The sequence below is a fragment of the Mustelus asterias genome, unplaced genomic scaffold (assembly GCF_964213995.1).
Source record: "Mustelus asterias unplaced genomic scaffold, sMusAst1.hap1.1 HAP1_SCAFFOLD_1386, whole genome shotgun sequence".
NCBI lineage: Eukaryota > Metazoa > Chordata > Chondrichthyes > Carcharhiniformes > Triakidae > Mustelus > Mustelus asterias.
Window position 1 is genome coordinate 55,401 of NW_027591331.1, and position 17,022 is coordinate 72,422.

Below are 17,022 nucleotides of genomic sequence, written 5' to 3' on the forward strand. Positions count from 1 at the left end.
CTTCCACCTCCGCCTCCCGAATTATGCGGAGTTCCTCTACCTCCCCCTCCAGCTCCTTTACACGCTCCTCCAGAAGCTGCAATCTAATGCACTTCTTACAACTAAAATCTGAAACACTACTGGATTTCCTCACCACATACATCCCACAGGAGATGCAGCATACTGCCTGAACTGCCATCCCTGAAGCCATTACCAGCAAGAAAAAAAGAAAACAAAAAACTTCCCCACACTTATAATTAGGTTAGAGGAGGATGGAAGGGTGGGATCCTCTACCAGTGTAGAGGATCGGGTATCTCCTCTGCACCAATTTATAGGGCTAGGGGCCCGAGAGAAAAAAAAACTACTACTGAGGGGGAACCTCCCAGGTAACTGACTTTTAAAGTTAAAATAAAAACCCTTCCCAGACTCCTTTGCTGCCCACTTCTAGTTTTCACTTTAAACTTGAAAAACTGCTGTTAAAGTAAAGGCCAAAAAAATACACACACTAGCTGACTAATTAAATAAATAAACAATTCAATTAATCTCTTACCAGCACTGCTGCTTTTCAATCACCCCTCTCAGCTTGCTCCAGTGGATCAATGAGGGGGAACCTCATTGTCAGGATTCACTGTCTTCTGTGGGCGTGGCTACACTAATCCTCTCTTGTCTCCCATCTCCCTGGTTTGGGGTCTCTTCTAGTCACCCTAGTGGATTCCGGGAATGTGGTGCCCCCGGGGTTGGTCTATAGTTGTCTCGGGGTCTCCCATGTTTCCCCCAACATGTTGCCTCAGTGTGCCCTGCCTTGTGGCAGTGGTCACAGCGAGGCCCGCCATTCTCGGGTTTCCCTTTGAATGGTGCTTCCCTGCAGAATCTAGCCGTATGCCCTGGCTGGCCACATGTGTAGCAGCTGAACCCGGTTCTCCCCTTATCTCCGTTACGGGGGGTTCCAGTTCTCTCTCGTCTGGGCTTTGTCTGGGCAACCTTCCCTTCTTTTATCCCGCTAGCCCACTCGACTAGCTCGTCATAGTCTTGGGATGCTATCACCCCCATCTTAAGGATTTCTTGGTGTACCTCTGATAGCCTGTCCTTGAATGCCTGGATAAAAGCCCTGTCTCTCCTATCCACATTGTCCTGTCCTGAACATTCCCTATATACCTGGAATAATCTCTCTCCAAATTCCGATGCACTTTCCCCCTGTCCTTGTTTAGTATTTGTGATCCTGCTCCAATTAGTGGGGGAGTTCCCTAAGACCCGTTGGATTTCGGTCTTAAATAATGTAAAGGGTGCCTGCTGGTCATTTATCTCAGCCGTTGTAGGAACGGCATGTGTCCACCTTCCTCCATTATAGTCCTGTGCTGCTTGGGTCGTTGGCCCTCCTGCCACCAACCTCCATTTATCCGCTGGACAGGCTGTCCTGACCAGCTGGTGTATGTCCCTTAAATGTAACTGGTGTCCTACCAGAGACCGAGGTCTCTCTCTCTGAACTGAGACACCAGACACCGAGGTCTCTCTCTCTCTGAACTGTGAGACCCAGACACCGAGGTCTCTCTCCCTGAACTGTCAGACACCAGAGACCGAGGTCTCTCTCCCTGAACTGAGACACCAGAGACCGAGGTCTCTCTCCCTGAACTGAGACACCAGAGACCAAGGTCTCTCTCTCTCTGAACTGTGAGACCCAGACACCGAGGTCTCTCTCCCTGAACTGTCAAACACCAGAGACCGAGATCTCTGTCCCTGAACTGAGACACCAGAGACCGAGGTCTCTCTCTCTCTCTCTCCCACTCCCAGAACTGTGAGACAGAGGTCTCTCTCTCTGAACTGTCAGACACCAGAGACCGAGGTCTCTCTCTCTGAACTGTGAGACACCAGAGACCGAGGTCTCTCTCTCTCTCTCCCACTCCCTGAACTGAGACAGAGGTCTCTCTCTCTGAACTGTCAGACACCAGAGACCGAGGTCTCTCTCTCTCTCTCCCACTCCCTGAACTGTGAGACAGAGGTCTCTCTCTCTGAACTGTCAGACATTGCTGCCCTGGTCCCTCAGTGTGTCTGAGTCAGGTTACGTACGCTGCAGTGGTGTCACAATGGACGGTTTCCTCTGTTTAGCTACGGATCCTCTGCGCAAGCCTCCTGGACGCACGTTCTTCAACAGCGAGTCGCTACTGTGGGCCTCATCCGCTCCCTCCTCCTGTGCACTGATGGCTTTCTCCAGCTCGTTCTGTCTCTGTTCCAGTTTCTAATCAAACACATAGAGCTTAACGCGCTGTTCAACGCGCACTCTCCCTCCCTCCCTCCCTCGCGCGCGCACACACACTCCCTCCCTCGCGCGCGCACACACACACACACTCCCTCCCTCGCGCGCACACACACTCCCTCTCTCTCACAACCCCCGCTCCCCATCCAGTCTCCGGGAACCCAGACTGATTACCCCCCACACCCTGTCTCCGGGACCCCCGGGCACGCAGCAGGAACCCGGGCTGATTAGCCGCCGTCTCCGGGACCCGGGTTTCTGCACTGACTCGTATGAGCGCCGAGGGTCCGTTTCCTCTGATCTCTGCGTTATCTCTGCAGTGTGGCTTCTGTGTTCTAATTCCCTCACTCTCTCCTGCAATACCTTAATTTGTTCTGTCTCTTTGTGTCTCTCCTCCATTGAGGCATTTACCTTCTCAATTAGTCCAGCTAACTGGGTCACTAACATTACTCCCATTACTTTTGTTTTGTCCCGTTTAACTCCGTCTACCCACTTTCTTTGATCTTCTAAAGTTTGTGATGCGTTCCACCCGTTCCGTTTCATCTTTGCAACAATCGCTTCTCTGGCTAACAGATACCTCAAAATGAGAGCTACTGCAGTTTCTCCCTTAACAACGTGGTCTGCCATTTTTCTGTCTAGCAGACCTGCAACCCCCGTATGCTGGTTCCAACAGTAAAAGTGCCCCAACTCTCTCTCTTATCTCCTGTCACTGATACTGCTCCAGCACCGTCTGTATTGCTGTAGGGTCTCGTAGTGGGGTCCCAGTGGGTCTCTTCCCCTGTGCTCCCCCAACTATTCCTGACACCTCACGCTTGGTCTATTTTGTGTTGTCTTATTGGGATGTGTGCTGGTTTTTTTTTAGTGGGTTTGTCGGCCCCTGTCCCCAGCCCCTTTAAGTACAACGCCTCCCGCTTGGCCACCACCTCCACTAGCAAGGTTGATCCGTTACCTCAAAACCTGGTACCCTGCTATGATCCTTACCCTGCTGAATACACAGTGACTCTGTACAGTTACAGTGAGTGATCCTTACCCTGCTGAATAAACAGTGACTCTGTACAGTTACACAGTGAGTGATCCTTACCCTGCTGAATAAACAGTGTCTCTGTACAGTTACACAGTGAGTGATCCTTACCCTGCTGAATAAACGGTGACTCTGTACAGTTACACAGTGAGTGATCCTTACCCTGCTGAATAAACAGTGTCTCTGTACAGTTACACAGTGAGTGATCCTTACCCTGCTGAATAAACGGTGACTCTGTACAGTTACACAGTGAGTGATCCTTACCCTGCTGAATAAACAGTGTCTCTGTGTGAATTAACATTTTACTTTGGGTTATTGTTACTGAATAACAGCACTTGTGTGTTTCTCTCTCCTCGGCTAACGTGGTGAGCTGTATGGTGAAGCGAGATCCCTCTGTGAGGATGGGTGACAGTGTCTCTCCCAGCTGATCTTCCACAAGTTGTCTCCAGGTGTTTTTCCGTCAGCGGACATGCCTGAGACTGATATGTATATCGACTCCTTACTGTGTACTCTGTGTGTGAAAGATTAAATATGTATTTCCTCTGCTTGTTCCCTCACCAGTTTGAGACGATTGTAGATGTGGGCACAGACTGAGTGGTTCAGGGTGCTGAACGAGTGTGGGTGGGGGAGAGAGAGTGATTCAGATAGCACAGGCCGCCTGAGAGATGTGTGTCCAGTCCAGACGTCCCTCAGTCTGTGCTTTGTGCTGACTCTCCTCTATCCCCCGAGTGCTGCAGGGAATGAGAGATGTGTCTCGCAGTTGGAAACCTCCCCTCTGTCCCTTTGCAATCAGTGTTCCAGAACAGACTTTTTATTTGTTAAACCGCGAGAGGCTGTGTCTGAACCACAGCGTTCTGCGGAGTGGAATCTGGCCCACCCAGTCTGGATTCCCCTCAGCCCCACACTGTGACGTGTGACTGCCGCTGAGTTTTAAACATCACCCTCTTGTATCTTTGACCTGTTGTAATTAAAGCTATGATTTATTGGTACAGAAAGTGTTGTAGAATAAATATCCAGTGAAATTTGTGTCCACAGCCCTCACACTCCTTGTTCGAGAGAATGTCCAGACAGGTCAACATTAGACCATCGATGGAGTTTAGAAGGACAAGGCGAGGGGGGGGACCTAATTGAAACTTACAGAATACTGAGACCCAGATAGAGTGGACGTGGAGGGGACGTATTTTCACTCGTGGGAAATACTAAAACTCGAGGGCACAACCTCGGAGTGAAGGGACCCCCCTTTAAAACAGAGATGAGGAGGAATTTTTTCAGCCAGAGAGCAGTGAATGTGTGGAACTCTTTGCCGCAGAAGGCTGTGGAGGCCGGGGTCATTGAGTGTCTTTAAGACAGAGATAGATAGGTTCTTGATTAATAAGGGGATCAGGGGTAATGGGGGTGGGAAAAATATCAGCCATGATTGAATGGCGGAGCAGACTCGATGGGCCGAGTGGCCTCATTCTGCTCCTATGTCTTATGGTCTTGTATTATCTCTACAATGTGTCATCCACAGGAATATGCCACGGTGGAGAGGTTTGTGAGTACTGATTCAAGCAGCAGAACCCATGTTACATTTTTATAGCTCCGAGCTCAGGGCTCCAGTCTCTCTCTCTCTCTCTGTCTCTCTCTCTCTCTCAGTGAGAGATACTCACTCGCTGTGTATGGAGCTGGGTGCGATAGTGTCCTCTGCCTCTCCCCCGGCGATCTCTGTCTCTCTCTCTCTGTGCTGATGGGATGAGAACAGCTCTGGAAAGGCCACATTTATGGTCCAGCCCTAATTTCCCCTCGACTACTCCCACAGTGCTAGGAGGGAGGGAGTTCCATGGTTTATCCCCACCAATGGTGAATGTATTTCCAAGTCTGTGTGTGTGGGGAGGGGGGGGGCTGTTGCCTGCCAGTGCTGGGGCCCCAGGTTTGATTCCGGCCATGGGTCACTGTCCGTACACAGTCTGCAAATTCTCTCCGTGTCTGTGGGTTTCCTCGGGGTTCTCCAGTTTCCTCCCACACTCCAAAGATATGCAGGTTGGGGGGATTGGCCATTTTAAATGTACGGGGAGAGGGTGTTTGTGGGCCTGGGTAAGGTGCTCCTTTGGAGATTTGGGACAGACTCGATGGGCCGAATGGCTTCCTTCTGCATTGCAGGGCTTCTATGGTTCTATGTAGCTCCGGTGTCCAGGAGGTTGAGAGTAGTGAGGTCATGGATGAGGTTTCAGCGTCGCAGGAGTGTACTGGCAGGCAGGAAGGTGGTTTGAAGTGTGTATACTTCAATGCCAGGAGCATCCGGAATAAGGTGGGTGAACTTGCAGCATGGTTTGGTACCTGGGACTTCGATGTTGTGGCCATCTCGGAGACATGGATAGAGCAGGGACAGGAATGGTTGTTGCAGGTTCCGGGGTTTAGATGTTTCAGTAAGAGCAGGGAAGGTGCAAAATCACAAATAGAAGGGTTGTGTGTGGTGGTAATAATCTTCTGAGGTGTTTCAATGCCAGGAGTATTGTGGGGAAGGCAGATGAGCTGAGGGCGTGGATTGACACATGGAATTATGACATTATAGCCATTAGTGAAACTTGGCTACAGGAGGGGCAGGACTGGCAGCTCAATGTTCCAGGGTTAGAACATAGAACAAAGAAAAACTACAGCACACACAGGCCCTTCGGCCCACAGTCCAAAGATGTGCGGGTTAGGTTGATTGGCCATGCTAAAATTGCCCCTTAGTGTCCTGGGATGCGTAGGTTAGAGGGATTAGTGGGTAAAAGATGTAGGGATATGGGGGTAAGGCCTGGGTGGGATTGTGGTCGGTGCAGACTCGATGGGCCGAATGGCCTCTTTCTGTGCTGTAGGGTTTCTAAGATTCTAAGTTGTGCCGATCACATCCCTACCATCTCGACCTTCCTATTAAGCTCCATGTACTCATCCAGGAGTCTCTTAAAAGACCCTATTGAGTTCGCCTCCACCACCACTGACGGCAGCCGATTCCACTCGCCCACCACCCTCTGTGAAAAATTTCCCCTGTACCTACCCCCCAGCACCTTAAACCTGTGTCCTCTCATAGCAGCCATTTCCACCCTGGGAAAAAGCCTCTGAGAGTCCACCCGATCTATGCCTCTCAACATCTTGTATACCTCTATTAGGTCTCCTCTCATCCTTCGTCTCTCCAAGGAGAAAAGACCGAGCCCCCTCAGCCTATCCTCATAAGGCGTGCCACTCAATCCAGGCAACATCCTTGTAAATCTCCTCTGCACCCTTTCAATCTTTTCCACATCCTTCCTGTAATGAGGCGACCAGAACTGAGCACAGTACTCCAAGTGGAGTCTGACGAGGGTCTTATAAAGCTGCATCATTATCCCCGGACTCCTAAACTCAATCCCTCGATTGATAAAGGCCAGCACACCATACGCCGCCTTAACCACCTCCTCCACCTGCGGGGCCGATTTTTACAGTCTAATGGACCCGGACCCCATGGTCCTTCTGATCCTCTACCGTACTAAGAGTCTTTCCCTTTATATTGTACTCCTTCATCCCATTTGACCTGCCAAAATGGACCACGACGCATTTATCTGGGTTGAAGTCCATCTGCCACTTGTCCACCCAATCTTGCATCCTATCTATGTCCCTCTGTAACTTCTGACATCCCTTCAGACTATCCACAACCCCACCAACCTTCGTGTCATCGGCAAACTTACCAACCCATCCCTCCACTTCCTCATCCAGGTCATTTATGAAAATGACAAACAGCAAGGGTCCCAGAACAGATCCCTGGGGCACACCACTGGTGACCGACCTCCATTTAGAAAAGGACCCATCTATACCCACTCTCTGCCTCCTTTGGGCAAGTCAGTTCTGGATCCACCGGGCAGCAGCCCCTTGGATCCCATGCCCCCTCACTTTTTCCAGAAGCCTTGCATGGGGAACCTTATCGAACACCTTGCTAAAAACCACATCTACCGCTTTCCCTTCGTCAATGTGTTTAGTCACATTTTCGAAGAACTCCACCAGGCTCGTGAGGCACGATCTGCCCTTGACAAAGCCATGCTGAGTATTCCTGAGCATACTAAACCTCTCTAAATGCTCATGTATCCTGTCCCTCAGGATCTTCTCCATCAGTTTACCAACCACTGAGGTTAGACTCACGGGTCGGTAATTACCTGGGCTATCCCTATTCCCCTTATTGAAAATAGGAACCACATCCGCAATCCTCCGGCACCTCTCCCGTCTCCATCGATGACGCAAAGATCATCGCCAGAGGCTCTGCAATCTCTTCCCTCGCCTCTGATGTTTCAGACGTGATCGAGCCAGAGGGTGGGGGGGTGGCATTGCTCGTCAGGAAAAATGTTACAGCAGTGCTCAGGCAGGACAGATTGGAGGGGTTGTCTACCAAGGCCATATGGGTGGAGCTGAGAAACGGGAAAGGTGTGACCACATTAATGGGGTTCTATTATAGACCACCCAATAGTCAGCGAGAATTGGAGGAGCAAATCTGCAGAGAGATAGCAGACAACTGCAGGAAACATAAAGTTGTGATAGTAGGGGATTTTAATTTTCCACATATAGATTGGGACTCGCAAACTGTTAAAGGTCTAGACGGGTTAGAGTTTGAAATATGTTCAGGAAAATTTTCTAAATCAATATATAGAGGTACCAACTAGACAGGATGCAATCATAGAAACCCTACAGTGCGGAAGGAGGCCATTCGGCCCATCGAGTCTGCACCGACCACAATCCCACCCAGGCCCTACCCCCACATATTTTACCCACTAATCCCTCTAACCTACGCATCCCAGGACTCTAAGGGGCAATTTTTAACCTGGCCAATCAACCTAACCCGCACATCTTTGGACTGTGGGGGGAAACCGGAGCACCCGGAGGAAACCCACGCAAATGCGAGGAGAATGTACAGACTCCACACAAACAGTGACCCGAGCTGGGAATCGAACCCAGATCCCTGGAGCTGTGAAGCAGCAGTGCTAACCACTGTGCTACCGTGCCGCCCAATATTAGATCTCCTGTTAGGAAACGAGTTAGGACAAGTGACGGAAGTGTGTGTTGGGGAACACTTTGGATCCAGTGATCATAGTTTCAACTTGATCATGGATAAAGATAGATCTGGTCCTCGGGTTGACGTTCTAAACTGGAAAAAGGCCAAATTTGAAGAACTGAGAAAGGATCTAAAAAGTGTGGATTGGGACAAGCAAGCCATTAGAACCCAACGTTTTTGAGAAGGAAACTTGTTACAAGAAATTATAATTAACATCCTTTTTGTTCCATCCATCCATTTAAAAAAAAATCAATTTCTGTTTACAGTGATGGTGAACTCTGTTGCATTTGACGGGGGATATTACGGTATTGGCTAGTTCAATTATTTAGCCTGGCCACGAAGACTTGGCGGGTACCACACATGGTTAATTGCCAGAGCAAAGTTAGGTTAATGTTTCGCCATTGCACTTCAGTACGAACCTGGTAACCAGCCCCCTCGTACCCTGGTATCATTGGATTTCATCAGTAGGCACTGTTCAGTAGTATTTAAACCGGAAACAATGGACCAAAACAAGATGTTAAACCCTTCAGAACCCCCTGCTTTTTAAAACTGGATTCTGGTATTGAAACTCCCTCCTTGATGATTGATTAGGGAGATTACCAGTGTTCTGACTGAAAATGTTTGTACAGTTTCAACATTTGAAGTATATTCTATTTTGTTGTACTCTTGTTTCAAAGTGTATTCGAGTAGATTTTACCAAAATATAACGGTGAATCCTGTTTTGATTGTGTTTTGGTAAAGAAATACAAAGAATTTTTAAAAATTTATTAAAAAAAAAAAAAACCAGGATGTTGCCTGGTATGGAGGGGAGATCCTATGAGGAGAGGCTGAGGGATTTGGGATTGTTTTCGCTGGAAAGGCGGCGGCTAAGAGGGGATCTTATTGAAACATATAAGATGATTAGAGGTTTAGATAGGATGGATAGTGATAGCCTTTTTCCTCTGATGGAGAAATCCAGCACGAGGGGGCGTGGCTTTAAATTGAGGGGGGGTAGTTATAGAACCGATGTCAGGGGTAGGTTCTTTACCCAGAGGGTGGTGAGGGATTGGAATGCCCTGCCAGCATCAGTAGTAAATGCGCCTAGTTTGGGGGCGTTTAAGAGATCCGTAGATAGGTTCATGGACGAAAAGAAATTGGTTTAGGTTGGAGGGTCACAGTTTTTTTTTTAACTGGTCGGTGCAACATCGTGGGCCGAAGGGCCTGTTCTGCGCTGTAATGTTCTATGTTCTATGTTCTATGTTCTCTGGCAAGGATGTGAATGGTAAGTGGGAGGCCTTCAAAGGAGAAATTTTGAGAGTGCAGAGTTTGTATGTTCCTGTCAGGATTAAAGGCAAAGTGAATAAGAATAAGGAACCTTGGTTCTCAAGGGATATTGGAACTCTGATAAAGAAGAAGAAGAGAGAGTTATATGACATGTATAGGCAACAGGGAGCAAATAAGATGCTTGAGGAGTATAAAAAGTGCAAGAAACTTCTTAAGAAAGAAATCAGGAGGGCTAAAAGAAGACATGAGGTTGCTTTGGCAGACAAGGTGAAGGATAATCCTAAGAGCTTCTACAGGTATATTAAGAGCAACAGGATAGTAAGGGATAAAATTGGTCCTCTTGAAGATCAGAGTGGTCGGCTATGTATGGAACCAAAAGAAATGGAGAAGATATTAAATGGGTTTTTTGCATCCGAATTTACTAAGGAAACGGGCATGGAGTCTACGGAAATAAGGCAAACAAGTAGGGAGGTCATGGAACCTGTACAGATTAAAGGGGAGGAGGTGCTTGCTGTCTTGAGGCAAATCAGAGTAGATAAATCCCCAGGACCGGACAGGGTATTCCCGCGGACCTTGAAGGAGACGAGTGTTGAAATTGCAGGGGCCCTGGCAGACATATTTAAAATGTCGGTATCCACGGGTGAGGTGCCGGATGATTGGAACATAGAACATAGAACATTACAGCACAGAACAGGCCCTTCGGCCCACGATGTTGTGCCGACCTTCATCTGAAACCAAGATCAAGCTATCCCACTCCCTACCATCCTGGTGTGCTCCATGTGCCTATCCAATAACCGCTTAAATGTTCCTAAAGTGTCTGACTCCACTATCACTGCAGGCAGTCCATTCCACACCCCAACCACTCTCTGCGTGAAGAACCTACCTCTGATATCCTTCCTATATCTCCCACCATGAACCCTATAGTTATGCCCCCTTGTAATAGCTCCATCCACCCGAGGAAATAGTCTTTGAACGTTCACTCTATCTATCCCCTTCATCATTTTATAAACCTCTATTAAGTCTCCCCTCAATCTCCTCCGCTCCAGAGAGAACAGCCCCAGCTCCCTCAACCTTTCCTCATAAGACCGACACTCCAAACCAGGCAGCATCCTGGTAAATCTCCTCTGCACTCTTTCCAGCGCTTCCACATCCTTCTTATAGTGAGGTGACCAGAACTGCACGCAATATTCCAAATGCGGTCTCACCAAGGTCCTGTACAGTTGCAGCATAACCCCACGGCTCTTAAACTCCAACCCCCTGTTAATAAAAGCTAACACACTATATGCCTTCTTCACAGCTCTATCCACTTGAGTGGCAACCTTTAGAGATCTGTGGATATGGACCCCAAGATCTCTCTGTTCCTCCACAGTCTTCAGAACCCTACCTTTGACCCTGTAATCCACATTTAAATTTGTCCTACCAAAATGAATCACCTCACATTTATCAGGGTTAAACTCCATTTGCCATTTTTCAGCCCAGCTTTGCATCCTATCTATGTCTCTTTGCAGCCTACAACAGCCCTCCACCTCATCCACTACTCCACCAATCTTGGTGTCATCAGCAAATTTACTGATCCACCCTTCAGCCCCCTCCTCTAAGTCATTAATAAAAATCACAAAGAGCAGAGGACCAAGCACCGATCCCTGCGGCACTCCGCTAGCAACCTGCCTCCAGTCCGAAAATTTTCCATCCACCACCACCCTCTGTCTTCGATCAGATAGCCAGTTACCTATCCAATCGGCCAACTTTCCCTCTATCCCACACCTCCTCACTTTCATCATAAGCCGACCATGGGGGACCTTATCAAACGCCTTACTAAAATCCATGTATATGACATCAACCGCCCTACCTTCATCAACAAACCTAGTTACCTCAAAGGATAGCTCATGTTGTTCCGTTGTTTAAAAAAAGCTCAAACAGTAATGTGGGAAATTGGAGACCAGTAAGTTTGACATCAGTAGTAGGTAAATTATTGGAAGGAGTACTAAGAGATGGGATCTCCAAATATTTGGATAGATAGGGACTTATTAGGGAGAGTCAACTTGGCTTTGTGCATGGTAGGTCATGTTTAACCAGTCAGGGGGACGTATTTTACACAGAGGGTGGTGGGGCCTGGAATGCACTGCCAAGCAAGGTGATTGAGGCGGGCACACTGGGATCGTTTAAGACTTATCTAGATAACCACATGATCAGACTGGGAATAGAGGGATACAAAAGAATGGTCTAGTGGGCACATGAGCGGCGCAGGCTTGGAGGGCCGAATTGTGCTGTATTGTTCTTTGTTCAATCTATTAGAGTTTTTCGAGGAGGTTATCAGGAAAGTGGATGAAGGGAATGCGGTGGATGTTGTCTACATGGACTTCAGTAAAGCCTTTGACAAGTCCTGCATGGGAGGTTAGTTAGGAAGGTTCAGTCGCTAGGTATACATGGGGAGCTAGTAAATTGGATTAGACATTGGCTCAATGGAAGAAGCCAGAGAGTGGTTGTGGAGGATTGCTTCTCTGAGTGGAGGCCTGTGACTAGTGGTGTGCCGCAGGGATCGGTGTTGAGTCCATTGTTGTTTGTCATCTATATCAATGATCTGGATGATAATGTGGTAAATTGGATCAGCAAATTTGCTGATGATACAAAGATTGGAGGTGGAGTGGACAGTGAGGAAGGTTTTCAAAGCTTGCAGAGGGATTTGGACCAACTAGAAAAATGGGCTGAAAAATGGCAGATGGAATTTAATGCAGACAAATGTGAGGTATTGCACTTTGGAAGGGCAAACCAAAGTAGAACGTACAGGGTAAATGGTAGGACTCTGAAGAGTGCAGTTGAACAGAGGGATCTGGGAATACAGGTACAGAATTCCCTAAAAGTGACGTCACAGGTGGATAGGGTCGTAAAGAGTGCTTTTGGTACATTGGCCTTTATAAATCAAAGTATTGAGTATAGAAACATAGAAAAACTACAGCACAAACAGGCCCTTCGGCCCCACAAGTTGTGCCGAACATATCCCTACCTTCTAGGCCTACCTATAACCCTCCATCCTATTAAGTCCCATGTACTCATCCAGGAGTCTCTTAAAAATCCCTACTGAGTTTGCCTTCATCACCACTGAAGGCAGCCGATTCCACTCGCCCACCACCCTCTGTGTGAAAAACTTCCTCCTAACATTTCCCCTGTACCTACCCCCCAGCACCTTAAACCTGTGTCCTCTCGTAGCAGACATTTCCACCCTGGGGAAAAGCCTCTGAGAGTCCATCCGATCTATGCCTTTCAACATCTTGTATACCTCTATTAGGTCTCCTCTCATCCTACGTCTCTCCAAGGAGAAAAGACCGAGCTCCCTCAACCTATCCTCATAAGGCATGCCACTCAATCCAGGCAACATCCTTGTAAATCTCCTCTGCACCCTTTCAATCTTTTCCACATCCTTCCTGTAATGAGGCGACCAGAACTGAGCATAGTACTCCAAGTGGGGTCTGACGAGGGTCTTATATAATATAGGAGTTGGAATGTTATGGTGAGGTTGTATAAGACATTGGTGAGGCCGAATTTAGAGTATGGTGTGCAGTTTTGGTCACCTAATTACAGGAAGGATGTAAATAAGGTTGAAGGAGTGCAGACAAGGTTTACAAGGATGTTGCCGGGACTTGAGAAGCTGAGTTACAGAGAAAGGTTGAATAGGTTAGGACTTTATTCCCTGGAGCGCAGAAGAATGAGGGGAGATTTGATAGAGGTGTATAAAATTATGATGGGTATAGATAGAATGAATGCAAGCAGGCTTTTTCCACTGAGGCTAGGGGAGAAAATAACTAGAGGACATGGGTTAAGGGTGAGGGGGGAAAAGTTTAAAGGGAATATTAGGTGGAGGCTTCTTCACACAGAGAGTGGTGGGAGTGTGGAATGAGCTGCCGGATAAAGTGGTAAATGCGGGCTCACTTTTAACATTTAAGAAAAACTTGGACGGGTTCATGGATGAGAGGGGTGTGGAGGGATATGGTCCAGGTGCAGGTCAGTGGGACTAGGCAGAAAAATGGTTCGGCACAGACAAGAAGGGCCAAAAGGCCTGTTTCTGAGTTGTAATTTTCTATGGTTCTAAAAGAGGTGGAGGTGTGGCATTGTTAGTCAAGGACAGTATTACGGTGGCAGAAAGGACGTTTGATGAGGACTTGTCTACTGAGGTAGTATGGGCTGAGGTTAGAAACAGGAAAGGAGAGGTCACCCTGTTGGGAGTTTTCTATAGGCCTCCGAAAAGTTCCAGAGATGTAGAGGAAAGGATTGCAAAGATGATTCTGGATAGGAGCGAAAGTAACAGGGTAGTTGTTATGGGGGACTTTAACTTGGCAAATATTGACTGGAAAGCTATAGTTCGAGTACTTTAGATGGGTCAGTTTTTGTCCAATGTGTGCAGGAGGGTTTCCTGACACAGTATGTAGATAGGCCAACAAGAGGCGAGGCCACATTGGATTTGGTACTGGGTAAGGACCAGGTGTTAGATTTGGAGGTAGGGGAGCACTTTGGTGAAAGTGACCACAATTCAGTTACGTTTACTTTAGCAATGGAAAGGAATAGGTATATACCGAAGGGCAAGAGTTATAGCTGGGGGAAAGGAAATTATGATGTGATTAGGCGAGATTTAGCTGGCATAGGTTGGGGAAGGAAACTGCAGGGGATGGGCACAATTGAAATGTGGAACTTGTTCAAGGAACAGCTACTACGCGTCCTTGATAAATATGTACCTGTCAGGCAGGGAGGAAGTGGTCGTGTGAGGGAACCGTGGTTTAATAAAGAAGTTGAATCTCTTGAAATCTCTTAGAACAGTACAGCACAGAACAGGCCCTTCGGCCCACGATGTTGTGCCGAGCTTTATCTGAAACCAAGATCAAGCTATCCCACTCCCTATCATCCTGGTGTGCTCCATGTGCCTATCCAATAACCGCTTAAATGTTTCTAAAGTGTCTGACTCCACTATCACTGCAGGCAGTCCATTCCACACCCCAACCACTCTCTGCGTAAAGAACCTACCTCTGATATCCGTCCTGTATCTCCCACCACGAACCCTATAGTTATGCCCCCTTGTAATAGCTCCATCCACCCGAGGAAATAGTCTTTGAACGTTCACTCTATCTATCCCCTTCATCATTTTATACACCTCTATTAAGTCTCCCCTCAGCCTCCTCCGCTCCAGAGAGAACAGCCCTAGCTCCCTCAACCTTTCCTCATATGACCTACCCTCCAAACCAGGCAGCATCCTGGTAAATCTCCTCTGCACTCCTTCCAGCGCTTCCACATCCTTCCTATAGTGAGGTGACCAGAACTGCACACAATATTCCAAATGTGGTCTCACCAAGGTCCTGTACAGTTGCAGCATAACCCCACGGCTCTTAAACTCCAACCCCCTGTTAATAAAAGCTAACACACTATAGGCCTTCTTCACAGCTCTATCCACTTGAGTGGCAACCTTTAGAGATCTGTGGATATGGACCCCAAGATCTCTCTGTTCCTCCACAGTCTTCAGAACCCTACCTTTGACCCTGTAATCCACATTTAAATTAGTCCTACCAAAATGAATCACCTCACATTTATCAGGGTTAAACTCCATTTGCCATTTTTCAGCCCAGCTTTGCATCCTATCTATGTCTCTTTGCAGCCTACAACAGCCCTCCACCTCATCCACTACTCCACCAATCTTGGTGTCATCAGCAAATTTACTGATCCACCCTTCAGCCCCCTCCTCTAAGTCATTAATAAAAATCACAAAGAGCAGAGGACCAAGCACTGATCCCTGCGGCACACCGCTAGCAACCTGCCTCCAATCCGAAAATTTTCCATCGACCACCACCCTCTGTCTTCGGTCAGACAGCCAGTTGCCTATCCAATCGGCCAACTTTCCCTCTATCCCACACCTCCTCACTTTCATCATAAGCCGACCATGGGGGACCTTATCAAACGCCTTACTAAAATCCATGTATATGACATCAACTGCCCTACCTTCATCAACACACTTAGTTACCTCCTCAAAAAATTCTATCAAATTTGTGAGGCACGACTTGCCCTTCACGAATCCGTGCTGACTATCTCGGATTAATCCGCATCTTTCTAAATGGTCGTAAATCCCATCCCTAAGGACCCTTTCCATCAATTTACCAACCACCGAAGTAAGACTAACCGGTCTATAATTACCAGGGTCATTTCTATTCCCTTTCTTAAACAGAGGAACAACATTCGCCATTCTCCAGTCCTCTGGCACCATCCCCGTGGACATCAAGGACCCAAAGATCAAAGCCAAAGGCTCTGCAATCTCATCCCTTGCCTCCCAAAGAATCCTAGGATACATTTCATCAGGCCCAGGGGACTTATCGACCTTCAGTTTATTCAAAACTGCCAAGACATCCTCCCTCCGAACATCTATTTCCTCCAGCCTATTAGCCTGTAACACCTTCTCTTCCTCAAAAACATGGCCCCTCTCCTTGGTGAACACTGAAGAAAAGTATTCATTCATCACCTCGCCTATCTCTACTGACTCCATACACAAGTTCCCACTACTGTCCTTGACCGGCCCTAACCTCACCCTGGTCATTCTTTTATTCCTCACATAAGAGTAAAAAGCCTTGGGGTTTTCCTTGATCCGACCCGCCAAGGACTTCTCATGTCCCCTCCTAGCTCTCCTAAGCCCCTTTTTCAGCTCATTCCTTGCTAACTTGTAACCCTCAATCGAGCCATCTGAACCTTGTTTCCTCATCCCTACATAAGCTTCCCTCTTCCTTTTCACAAGACATTCCACCTCTTTTGTGAACCATGGTTCCCTCACTCGGCCATTTCCTCCCTGCCTGACAGGAACATACCTATCAAGGACATCCAGTATTTGTTCCTTGAAAAAATTCCACTTTTCATTAGTTCCTTTCTCTGACAGTTTCTGTTCCCAACTTATGCCCCCTAATTCTTGCCTAATCGCATCATAATTACCCCTCCCCCAATTGTAAACCTTGCCCTGCCGTACGGCCCTATCCCTCTCCATTGCAATAACAAAAGACACCGAATTGTGGTCACTATCTCCAAATTGCTCTCCCACAACCAAATCTAACACTTGGCCCGGTTCATTTCCCAGTACCAAATCCAATGTGGCCTCACCTCTAGTCGGCCCATCCACATATTGTGTCAGGAAACCCTCCCGCACACACTGCACAAAAACTGCCCCATCCAAACTATTTGACCTACAAAGGTTCCAATCAATATTTGGAAAGTTAAAGTCCCCCATGACAACTACCCTGTGACCCCCACACATATCCATAATCTGCTTAGCAATTTCATCCTCCACATCTCTATTACTATTTGGGGGCCTATAGTAAACTCCTAGCAACGTGACCGCTCCTTTCCTATTTCTAACTTCAGCCCATATTACCTCAGTGTGCAGATCCCCCACGAAGTGCCTTTCCGCAGCTGTTAAACTATCCTTGATTAACAATGCCACTCCTCCACCTCTTTTACCAG